The sequence below is a fragment of the Protopterus annectens genome, chromosome 3.part0 (assembly GCF_019279795.1).
Source record: "Protopterus annectens isolate FY-2018-M chromosome 3.part0, PAN1.0, whole genome shotgun sequence".
Lineage (NCBI taxonomy): Eukaryota > Metazoa > Chordata > Ceratodontiformes > Protopteridae > Protopterus > Protopterus annectens.
The window spans coordinates 75,545,140-75,558,957 of NC_056731.1; positions in this window are offsets into that span (position 1 = coordinate 75,545,140).

Here is a 13,818-nt window from a genome sequence, read left to right on the forward strand (position 1 = left end):
AAGGAGTGCCATTGAAATGCTTTTTTTTTGGTAAAATTCAGTTACTGGCTAGAAATACACTGCCTAGATGCCAGCAAAGAAGAAATTTGGAAAAGAAAGAAAATCAGCCAGAAAAGGTGAAGAAAAAACAGTGCCTGGTAAGGATTCTGCAGCTGTTCAACAAAAAGCAGTTCAAGTTTCAGCTTTGTTTCAAGAGTTGTTTTCCAGTAATTTGGAGGAAAAATAAATCAAATGTAATCAGAGGTTATTAAAATAAATGAAACATTAAAGGAACATATCAATTCAAACAATAAAATGCTGGGAAAAATAGAAAAAGCTTTAACTAGCCATTTAAATAAACTTATAACATTGCAAAAATCAGAGGCCGATACAAAGACAAATCTGGCTGAATATGAAGTTTCTCCTGAAGAACAAAACAGTAGTAGTGTTAGGTGACAGAGGATGCAGATAAAACCTGAAATTTGCTGTTGTACCAGAGAAACTGGAAGGAACAGACTGCATTAATTTTATAAATGCATAAATAAGCAACTGGACTGTTATTCCATAGTAGAATCTGTTAATTGAAAGGGCACATTGAGTGTATGCTCCAAACCTGGCCATGAGAAATCAGCCAAGACCTACAGTATATTAGTAAAGATGCTACCAGTAGAAAGAATTGATCCTGACAAAATTGTGGAAGAAGGGCAAAGTATTAAACATTGGAGACAGCACAGATGCTTGTAGAAAATTACTATTCACTGTACACCAGGCAAAAGAGAAGCAATTTTTTCCAAGCATTCAAAGAATGTTGAGAGGAAGGTATGAGATTCAAATGCTATATCTAGCTGTCTTCAAAGTGTTTTATCCAAAAAAGCAGAAGGGTTATCTGTCCCCCATTCTTCTGATGGTAAGATTCATAGAGAGACTTTGCCAGTGAAACCTTTTCAAATGTTCCAAAGGAAAATGCTTGACAGACCGAGAAAAACACACAACTTGCTAGAGGAATCAGCAATACCTTGGACTTAGACCAGAGTTTGGTGTTGGGAACTGGAGATGAACAGGGAGAAGACCAGCAACTTATATGGTTTTGCAAGAAAAAGTGGCTAAAACACACTGGACTTTTGTTGAATTTATTAAGCTTGTGTGTGGACTATAAAGCATACCCCCATTTTATAACATTAATGATTAGAAGGACACTAAAAGGGGGAAAACAAACTGTAAGTGAAACAAATGTTCTTAATATCTGTATAAAACTTTTCATGATACAAACTGCATGTTATATGCAGTAAAACAGTTATGTGTAGTATGTAGTCAAGGATATTTTAAATGTGGGGAGAGTCTTTTCAGTAACTGTTGTATATGTTAAAGATACTGAAGTAAACGAGTATTTTTTTTTAGTTTTAAGAAATGTATAATGAAAAAAAGTCTGGACAAAAGCAAGTTTAATGTTCATATGCTGTCATCTTGAGCTGCTGTGGTGAGGGTGGGGTTTAGAAGTGCACTGATTATATTACATGTAGAATTAGGATATTTTCTGTTTTTTTATTTTACAAGTGCGAATGTCTAGATTGTAACATTTGGCTTAAGCTATAAACTGGTGCTTTTGTAAGTATGCAGACTTTAAAAATAATACAAAATGTTGAAAGCTATGAAAAATGCTAAACTTCTTACTGCTACAAAGATATTAGACTGTTTGTTTTCCTCTAGCAAATGTTCAGTGGGGTCAAGATGTCTGCAGCTGAGGGCAGCTATACATTATTTTCTGAATGGAATTTACAAAGACTCATTGCTTGGTACATTTCCATAGAACCAAGCTGTCTGCAGGTGCAAGCAGTTAATCTTGAGAATTCTGAGTATTCTTCACTGAAAGAAGTAACAACCTTCCTAGCAGCCTTAATACTTTAATACATTTACTGGAAAAAAAAATACAATTTAATTTTACTAGCCAGTGCACTTTTTCCTATGGCTAAAAGCTAATGTTTTCAACAAACATATGAGCTGTTTTGCATATCTAGGAGGGGAGTAGAGATAAGAAAAAAGCAGACAGCAATCAGTGTAAGTGGAGACACAAGTTGTATCATGTGCATTAGCATGGATATCCTTACCTTTAGGTTTGGATAATGCCTGTGGTTTCAGCTGTCAATTTGGAGCAACTGTTCCCTTCTGGAGGACTTAACTTCATGTTTTGAAGATGTACAAAGTTTGTGTGTTTGTTTTCAGGTTAATAGGGGATGGGAGTGTTTTGCATTTAGTTTTGTTTTTGTTTGGTTGTTTGTTTCAGGGTTTTTACTAAAACAAAAAAGTCCTGAAAATGTTACATAGGTTCAAATAGAGATGAGAAGAAGCAACTATGCAAGAGATCAGTCTGCCAAACATTAGTATACGCATGTAACACATATGATGGAAATACACATTCAAAAACTGTCATGTATAATAGGTGGAAAAATAGATTTTTATCATTTTGTATATACTATCTATATTATCCTGGAGTGTGAATGGCCTTACAGGTATAGATAAAATGAAAGGACTACTCAATTATATTAATAAATGCAGAGTGCAAATAGCAATGCTGCAAGATACAGCTTTGGAAAGAAACAAGTATATGAATTTGACAAAGAGAAGATTTCAGCAAGGATATTTAGTAGAATATCAAGGATAGAGTAAAGGGGGAGTGATTATACTAACTGCTAGAGGGACTCCAATAGTGATAGATGAGAGAAAAAAAAGACAAAAATTGTAAATTTGTGATCATTAGGGGCAATTGGCAAGACAGGATGACTGCAGCAGCATTTATTTTCATTCTTCCAAAACCTGTTAGTATGGACTTGAGAAAAAGTTTGGGAGAAATAATCAGCTTTCAGCAGGGAATGTTATTTATAGCTTGGAACTGGAATTTGATTTGCAGTAGTGAGCATATATTGTGGGGCCTTGAAGGGACAATATAACAAAAGAGGGTAGATTTCTGATTACATTTATGAAATTATTTAGTATGGCACATGTGAATTTAGTAGTAGGAACTCAGACAGAATTTACATATTATTCCCCAAGGTACAATAACTAAGCTAGACTAGACTGAAATTATATTTCACAGGAACATGTGCATTTAATTGAACGCTTTGACACACATCCAATAAATATTTCTCATCATGCACCAATAAAAACTAAATGAAATATGCAGGGTAATAAAGTAAAAATAAGACAACTATACTTTTCAATCTACCTGATAAGAATTTAAGTACTGTGTAGTGGAAATTATTCTACATTTGTTAGAGAAGACAGAAATATCTTCAGAAGTTATAGCTAGTGATGTCAGACTAAATGAAAATGGAGTTTAAAAATAGGGACAAAATAAAAAAGAAGGTTATATAGTTAAGGCATAATAGAAATTAGTTTGGGGCAGACAAAGATTAAAGTATTAAAGAATAAGGGGAATCTCACAGAACAAGTGGAGGAACAAATGCAGAATTTATAAATACTGCAGTTAAGGAACTATGTCTTGATAACAACTCCAGAGCACAAAATCTGTCATCACAACAACTTAGGCAAGAGAATGTTGAAAGGGTTGTTGCTAAATTTAAGGAACTTGTAACAAGAAAAGAAACCAGAGATCCTGTAGAGGTTTTAGATATATTCCAAACATTTAATGAAAATTTGTACAAATCAGAGAAATGTGGAAAGTAAGAAAGAATACAAATAGAAATATTAGTGGAAGATAATTATGCCAAGTTTAGATGAGGCTCAACAACTAATAGTTAAGATTGGAGGTGATGAGATAAAAACAGTGATGTATAATCAATCTTCAGGTAAGTGTCAAGGAACAGATGGCATTCTTATGGAAGTTTGGAAATAAAGATAGAAGAAAGTTATAAAGATCCAAAATACTTTGTTTAACAGTATTTTAAAAGGATGGAAAGCACCAACATTTTGGAAGAAAGCTGTGGTGGCTGTGTTACTTAAAGATGGAAAAGACCCTTCCAACCCACTTCATATAGACCCATTTCAATTTTAAACCATGGTTATAAAGCGTTTATGTTTATATTACAGGAAGGAATGGTAAAAGTGTTGTCAAAGTTGACAAATATGGATCAGTGTGGTTTTGTGGAGGGGAGGAAACATTTGACAACATTAATAGATACATGATGATTCAGAGGGAAGCAGAATGTAAGAAGATACTTCTGTTTTTGGTGGGTTTTGATGAAGAGAAAGTATTTGTCAGAGTAAGCTGTTATTTTATGAGAAGGGCATTGGAAGCATTTGCATTCCCTGATACAATGATAAGGTTATTAGAAGGATACATGAAGGATGTGCGGCAAGAATTAAAGTGAGCAGGTTCTCCTCAGATAAGTAGTTTTTGAATAGAGGAATCAGGCAGAGATGTCCTCTTTCCTCTTTGCTATTTTCTTTATATTTAGAGCCATTGACAAAGAAATAAGTAACTCAGAAATGCAAAGATATAATTGGTATGGTAATCAAGAAAAGTTGTCTTTATTTGCAGATATTATTTTGTACCTGATAAATCCAGAAAAAGGACTTTTCAGTGTTGTCGAACATGTTGAGACAGTTTCAAATCATTTCAAGATACAAAATTAATGGTAATAAAACAAAAGCTATAACCATAAATTATATACCCACACAAGAATTGGTTCAACAATACCCATATTTATGGGGACATGATAATGTGAATTATTTAGGAGTATGGATTAAAAAGGCTTTTGTTATGTCAGCTAAGGATATGAGGAAAGAGACTAAAGAAAAGAACATACAAAAATTAAGAAACTGGAAACTCTTATTTATGGATATGGATAGTAACTAGCAGTGACAATGCTTTGAGTTACTTTAGTCTGGTATACTAGGTCAGGCATACTTTTATAATCCTGAGGAGAAGTTGTGGATAATAATTAATAAAGAATTGAAGGAATTTATCTGGGAGGGAAAGAGGGTAAGGATTAAGTGGGATAAGCTGATCTTTTCAATAGAACAAGGTAGTTTAGATTTATCTGATTTTAAGGGATATTTGGAGCTACATAGTTAAGGCTCATATACCTAACACAAGCAGAAGGTTATAATTCAAAGTAGAAAGATGTGATGATGAATCATTGGGGGGGTTCAAGAAGTAGAGAGAGAGAGTGTGGGATTTTGAATTCAGATCCTTAAGGAGAATAATAAGAAACATAAAGAATATTATATTCATAAAGTAATGGGAATAATTCTAAGAACTAAGCCAATATGAGAATAGAAAAAGGAGATTTTGCCAATAGGGATGCCTGCAAGTAGGTATAAGGAAAATAGCAAGAGGGGGTGGAATTTACTGGAGAAAACTGTCAAAGGAATGAAGATATTGTGAGCAAATAACTCAAGCAGGAAAAGTAATAGAGTGGGATGTGGCCAAAGAAAACATTTGGATTGCAGGCTAGAGACTACTTTCTCTACCAGAGCTTTATCTCAAAATATAAAGAGAAAGAGATGCGGATGCAGGAATATTTAGTGGAATACCTGCTCTAGTAGATTTTTAGTTGAAACTAGAACAAATGTAGCTGTTAAAAAGGGGATAATTAGTAGGACGTATAAAATATTGCATGATAACTATAAGAACCAATCAGAAGAGTTTAGAAAAGACTGGGAAGAGAGACAGAAAAAGCATTTTACAAAAAAAAAAAAAAACAAAAAAAAAAACAACAATGGGAAGACAAATGCATGGCTCCCTGTGTATGCAACTAAGTCCAAACGATTTAGATGTGTTTAGATAGATATTTTTATACCCAAATCAGACTTTAAAAAAATTTTCCTCTGGTAGATAACAAATGTTGGAGGTGTGAAAGAGAAGAATGAAGTAACTGGGAATATATGTTTTGGGAGGCTAATAAGTTGGCAGATTTTAAAACTCCCATAGAGAATACTCTGTCAGAAACATTGGGTGGACAAATGGCTGTAAATAAGGAAATGATTCTTTTGAGCTAGACACAGCATCCAAATTGTCTAGACATAGTAAAGCCTTATTGAGTTTAATTCTGTTGGCTGCCAAAAAAAATTACTAGAAAATGGAAACCAAAGGCTGCACCAACTGTATTTGAGGTGTTGAATATTATAAAAGAAATAAAGAAGTGGAAGTTGTATCTTTAGAAAGATGGAAGGGACACATTGAATAGAAGTAAGTTGAGATCATGGGAACACTGCATGCATTATGATGTTCAGGAGGAGGAGTGAGGTTTAAGGGAAGGCAGGAATTCAACAACTGTTTGCAATGTTGGACTGACGATAGTTACAAACAGAATATATGTGATCTATATTGTATTTAAATGATAAAATGTTAACATGGTTTTCTTTTCTGTTAACTCATTTCCTCCAATGGAGCTCAGGAAGTTTGCACTGTAAATTGCAATGGGTGGAGCCTAAGCCTTTTGACATAATCAAATTATGTTGTCACATTTCAAATAAAGGTTTCTATCTGAGGAATATAGGGGTTACTGAAGAAGTGTAAATGGTAAACTCATTAGCATAAATGATTTTTAGAGTGGTAGTATTCTTTAGGCTCTATGTCTTAAATTGAATTTTATAAATCACAGTAAACACAGTAACTATTATATTTTTAATAATTTGTAAACTTACAATATCTCAGGAACCACTCAAGTTACACACATACTGTCAGCAGCCTTTTATTCATCTAACTGAAAGCTTTTATATGAGGCTAAGGAGTTCTGTCTGTGTTGCATGGTTGTTGAGATATTTCGAAAAACTTGATGGTTTTGTGAAGTCTTAGTGTTACCATTAATTTAGTAGTGCCAGTAATGACAATAAAAATATTATCACAAAGAATTGGACTAGTTTTATTACAGCTCATGGTTTGGATGACATCTTGTGAAAAAGTCCTGCCTTGGTATTTAAATCTGGGATAAACATAAAGAGGAGATTTGAAAATGGACATAATAATAAGTGAGATAATAATATGGCTGCAAAGGGTATGTCCAAATGTGGTGCTTTCAGCCAGCATTCTGAAGGGGTAAGACTATGAAAGCCCTGAAACTTAGCAAACATATGATGGTAAAATCTATCAAGAGAAAAGATGCAAACAATTCTTTGTTTAAGCACTCTGAGCAATGTGAGAATTAATAAAAAAAATGTTTTAGAAAATGTACCCCATTTTGAGAGTGGCAGTAATTGGGAAACCCATGTAGAAAAGCATGAATTATACTGCCTGGTATTATTAAATGCAATGAGCCCTCTTGGTTTTATTGACAGAATTTCTATAAATAGCTTATTAATTATTAAAAGGTCTTATATCTAGTTTTATATGTTGTTTCTTTTATGATTCTGATAGTGATACTGTGATGTTTATAATGTTTTTACATTTTATCTTTATTGTTTAAATATTTGTGTACAATGTTTTGCTTTAGTAATATGTATTTTTGAACAATGTTATTTCATGATTAACCACTAGATGGCAATATAATGTATTACTATTTAAATGTTCGTGGTAGGGGAGTTTTTGTATGTGAAGTCCACTGCAAGAGTGAAGGGAACAAAAGTGCTTATATTAAAAGGTTTGTGCTGTTCCTTTTCAGATTCTGCAATGGTCTTTAGTTATTTTCATTGTCTATATAAATAAATATTATATGAACAAACAATATTTCTTTACCTGCACTAAACAGAGGTCAACTATCAATACAATTGAGTCTGCCATTATGTAAACTTTAAAATTAAATATTTTAATACATTGTATGTACCATGGTTTTGGAATTATTGATGAAAATATGAAAAAGGGATATTTGACGCCTAGAGGCATCATTAGGATGAGACTGTAGAAGCACCTGGAGACATCACTCAGCTGCAATGAGTGAATGTATGTTTCCCTATGTCTTATATGATAGTTTAATAAAGGGTTTAAAAAATGCTATGAGGTCAGAATGTCACAACAGGACACACATTCGATCAATTCCCAGTGTTACTCTTATGCAATCTAGACCACCCATATGGCTCACACTGTTGTCCTGGCTGCCTCTGCCATGTCCAGAATCACTCAGCCCAAATTGCTGTATTGAGAAGTTGGATGTGTGGATAGTAGCATTTTGGAGCACAGTGTAGGCAGGAGCAATAATGCTATGTGACAGTCTGGACACAGGTGCTGGCCTCATAGTTGAGAGAACAACAGCACATGTGCATGCATGCTGCAGCATAGATATTAATGTCTGAGGGCCACGTGTGGATCTAATTACAGGGCGTCTGCCTCTCCCCACTGGCGGCAAACTGGTTAGTACAGTTAAGGTATGTAACACCTGGTTAGTACTGAGCACTGCTCTGGCACAGCCATAACAAGGCTTTCAACAGAATATGCAATGGATCCCACACTGTCATGCTGTACAGCCAGTGCTGCTATGACTTCTCCATGTCTGCTCTCCTGACCTTCATGTAACACAGGGAGCTGGTGTACTACATGATCAGTGGCATGCAAGTCAGAGCCAAGATATTGCTGTGAATGTTCATGTGCTTGTAATAGTAGGCAGACAGCCTCTAGCATGCATCTGTGCACATCAGCTACACTCCCATGTGTAGTCTAACAGGAATTATCAGTCCATCATTGGAAAGAGTCACCATCATTGCCAGACTCTACATGAGACAGTGGGTCATAGTCATCATCATGTTGAACATATGTCCCCACATCATCAGAATGTCCAGCCATGTTATCCTCCATATCAGATGCTACACCATGAATCACAGGGGTGTCCCCTACCAGGCTGGACAATGATCTCATTGCAATGTTGTATGTGCCATGGGCCATACTATCATAGTTATGCACATCACATCTCACCTCAGAATGAGTAGATGGGCTACCAGTGGATATGTTACAAAAAGAGACAGATGACACATGCCATATACCTTTACAGAACTTAAATAATGCAACACGATACTGAAATATGGGGCAACTATATGACTACAATGCTATTGATGATATGGACTTACTAGGATGTCTTGGCTCTGTGTAGTTCAGGGACTCTGTATAACAGAGATATGACATGTTACATATCAAACAAATACAATGGAAGAGGTCAATATAAATACTAAAATTTACCTAACATGTCCTTCTGTGACTCCACCACCAGAGTTAAGGGTTGAAATGCAACTGTCATGTGAAAACATAGACATACAAAAATCATCATTAAGTACATGCCAGGCATCATGTAGCATTCCACCCGAGATATAGCATAAAGCAAATAAGATAGACACATACCAGATGGGTGAGGGTGATGTATAGATTACAAGTGTCCTATGCAGGTGAACAAGGCCACATTAATCATAAAGGACACAGATGTAATTATCAATAGTGAAATATAGCAAACAGATACACTACCTTACCAGGGAAGTCCTCCTTCTTTGATGAGTGCATCATCTGTCATAATGTGGAAACAGTAGTATAACAAGGCACATAAACATCAGCATGTGATTATATTTCACAGTCATAACAGGAAGCAGAGGAACACAACAACTATGGATCACACTAACAGAAAAAGGAGAAACGTATGTGACCACTAGTGCAAATGTCAGCCAGATGTACCTTTGTAGGTAACAAGGCTACATGAATATCCTAGATCACAGACATGCTAATCAGTGCTGTATGATATCAACCATATGAACAACCTTACCTGGTCTGTCTGTATATGCAGCTTGCAGTCTTGTGATGATCTATCTGTAGGTTAAAATGGTGCATGAGCATCAATCGGTGTGTATACTCCACAGTCGTAACAGGAGGGAGAGCCACACAGCAACTATGGAGCACACCGACACAGTATAAATACACTTATATGATGTGTTGTTGCTGTTCAGATGTTAAGAGACCTATGCAAGTGAAAAAAAATAACATATGTTGCTGACAGTGTTATGTATATACTTTGTTGGTAAGATAACAGACCATAAAACTTACACTGTGTATCCATATCAGGTTTGTTTTCACATTCACTGTGTACTTCTGCTGCTGGATCACTAATGTAACAATATGGTACTAATTGTGAATTAATGTTCTTTGCTGATTAATGGGGTATGCTGCAGTGTTTGTGGATGTACGATACCCCTGTACATCCTGGAACACCTGCTTCAATATTTCCCCTGAGTATCCAATGATCACAAATGGTGGTGTGATATGAGGTCATGAACATTGTCATCTCTTCTGGGAGAGGCAAGTGGCCAACCTTCAATGACATTCCTCACCTCCTCATAGTAGTGGAGTCTGCTGGGTGCACAGTGGATCTTCAAGTCAATAAAAAATCACTGCCATGGCGGTAGTGAATAGAATCAGACAACTGGATGCTGAAAACCATGTTTAATCTAACAAATAGTCAACCGAATAAAAATAGAAAAATCACTCCAGTAACGTTAAGCGCGCTTTCACTTTGCCCAATACAAAGCTAATTTATGTATGCTAATTGTGTTCTGTATTTCTGGGAGAGAAAGTTTATTTTTAACTCTGTTTGGCAGAAATATATTACTTTCTATACTCGTTTTCTGGACGATATTTGTATATTTTGGAAAGGGTCCAGAGAATTATTTTTGGAATTCATGGATTATTTGAATAATTGTACAGAATTTTTGAGCTTTACTTATACATTGGACGATTTGAGTATTAACTATTTAGATGTTACTCTATATAAGGACTATTGTAAGCAATGCTTTCAATCTAGGTCATATAGGAAATCCACTTTCTCAAACATGTATCTACATTTTGAAAGTGGGCATCCATTTCACCAGAAGAAGGGAATTGTTAAAGGTCAGTTGATAAGGGCCACTAGAATGACCAGTGATGATATGACATTTCTAGATGAAGTTAAATATATTAGTTCTTTGTTCCTGGAAAGAGGCTACCCCGTCCCTTTGGTACGTGGTTTAGTGAAGGAGGTAGTTGACAATAGGGAAGGTAAGTTTTTTTCCACTTATAGGACTGGGTGAGGGGGACAATGTCCCAGAAAGTGAAAATGTTGCACATTATAATCAAGCATTTACACATACATTCTCGGCTACATCTGGGCAAGTGGACGAAATTATTAAAAAATACTGGCCTTTATTGAAAGTCAGTAATGAGACAGGGAAATATATCCTGTCCACCCATGCTTTATAAGGAGAAGAGGAATGAATTTAAAAGACATATTTGATAGGAATGACATTCAACAGTGTGATAATGGCAGTTCAAAAAGGGGTACCTACAAATGTGGCGCGTGCCGTCAGTGTGAATTTATTTTACAACAGCGTGATATTCAGATCCCTGCTAGAGGGATTAGGTTTACAGCATTGAAATATTACAATTGTGGTACAAGGGGAATAGTATATATTGGTATTTGTTTAAGCTGTAACAGTTTTTATATAGGGGAAAACTACACGTACTCTTAGAAAAAGAATTTATGAACATTCTTATGAAATCAGCAAAGAAAAAGAATCAAATGCCTTTTATAAACACTCATTAGTGTGTAATAATATGAATATAAAATTTGCCGTGTTAGAACAAGTAGTTAGTGACCCCCGGGGAGGTAGTTTGGAGTCTAGGGTCGAGTTACGAGAACTATTTTAGCAGTTAAAAACCGACGCCAGTAGACCTCCTGGCCTAAATGATAATATCAGTATAAGTAGTGTATTAAAATTACGACAGGCTAAGTTGTGATGTTCCAATAGTGGATACATTCAAGGTGTTAATAGGTACTTATACATTTTTTACCAAGGTGGTCAAATATGTATTATTACATTTTCATGTTTTGCATATATTTTGTGCATACATTTGTTGAATTCAGGCTGTTTTTGCACATTGTTTTAGGGTATGAGTAGTGTAAAAGTTAGGTTACTCAACAGCATTGCATTCATTTGTGTATACAATTCTAGTTATTAGTGTTTCAACTGTTTTAATGGGTATTCAATGTGAACATTTATTGTTATATTTCAACATAGGATATTTATATATTTATTTATAGATTACATGGTTAGAACAGAATTTGCGATCTTTAATATTTATTATAACAATGGATTAGTGTGTTCTTGTCCTGACTGTTGATTGTTTTTTAACATTTCATAGCATTGCTATTTTTTAAGCATTGCCGTTTTAAGTAACTTAATTCAATAAGAAAATCAATTAGGTACTTAATTATTCCATTACAGCACAGTATATTTAAGCACCTTAGTTTAACAATGTTATTGTTCTGATGAAGCTTTGTATTGGGCAAAGTGAAAGCGCGCTTAACGTTACTGGAGTGATTTTTCTATTTTTATTCGGTTGACTATTTGTTGGATTAAACAAGGTTTTCAGTATCCAATTGTCTGATTCTGTTCACTACCACCGTGGTACTGAGTTTTTATTGCACAGTGGTTCTTGTTAGAGCAATGTCAATGACATGTCTCCCTGGATCTATCGTGAATACCCACAACATTGATCCTGTTTGTAAGATCTGTCCTCACTTGATTCCCACAGGCAGTGTTGCCAGTCCATCCAATAAGGCTGTGGCCATGCAGGCACAGAGCCTCAATTATTATTTTATTCTCTCTTTCTGTGAGAATTTGTCTCCATTATTTCTGATCAACATCTGGAAGAAAGGGTGATATGCACATCTTAGACATTATATAGGGGCTCACATATTGCCATGATAATGATAAAAGCATAAGACAAATGACTTGCTTTACTCTAATTTACAACACATAGTTATGCAGAACAATCCATGTCATGTATACCACTGTTATGTATAGATAATCTGAATAAAAATGAAAAACATGTCTGTTTATGCAATCCACGTCGACTGACTACATCAGCACATCTAACAATTAATTTAACAATTTTATACAGTTCATATTTGCAGCGATTGGATCTGTACCCATGTCAGTGGATATTGCAACAAGTAAGAGACAAGCACATAACCAATGTGCCAGAAACACAGTACTATAGTGCTCTTGTCATCACAGTTACATGCACATCCAGACAGAAATAGCATGTGTCCCTCAAGAACATAAGCTGCATCTGACATACTTCCATAGTCAGTGATGCACATCATAAACAATGTCACTGTCATTATACGGTACATTAACACACATACTGGAATTTATGCAGAAACAATGAAGAAGAAAGTCAGCATATTAAAATGAATGGTTATGCAGTTGTGGTTGAACAGCACCACAAGAAACAGTCAGCATTCAAAGTCACCCTCATGTTGCCTCCATCAGATTGAATATACTCACACCTATTACTATATTATTAAGCATGAGACAGTATGTCTAAATTAGTCACTGAAAATATGACATGGAAATCCGTATAAGTTATCGATTTTCCGTAAGCATACCACAGACATTACATGTTGCTCAGAAATAACTATGGATGTCTTTTAATTCTGCCCTTATCTGCAGTTTACTGAGGCTGTTTCCTTTTTATCCATACAGCTTCATATAGGGAAAATTTCCTTGGCATTGATGGACATTTACCCATTTGTGTGCATGTTGTTTAATTCTACTCCCTCCTTTATGTAACAGAGAAACTATAATGCAGACAATTGCAAAACATATGCATGAAAACATGTATCAGTTGATTTATACATAATAATGATAACAGACATGTGATAACAATCTATTCCACCACAACAAAGCCAGAGGTAACAATTTACCTTTTGAACCTTGCTGTAAATCAGCTATACCTTAAAGAGAGTTTAATTATGTGCACTCACATTTTAAGTACCATTTGCACCATACATAATTAATGGGGTTAATTAACATTCAGTGTTTTGGAATCCATTTGAGAATATTCTCAATACTTGGTGCAGTAACCAATAGCTCAGCATGAATTTAGGGTGCTCAGTGCAGCTACCCAACAGGTATAATTAAATGGGAATA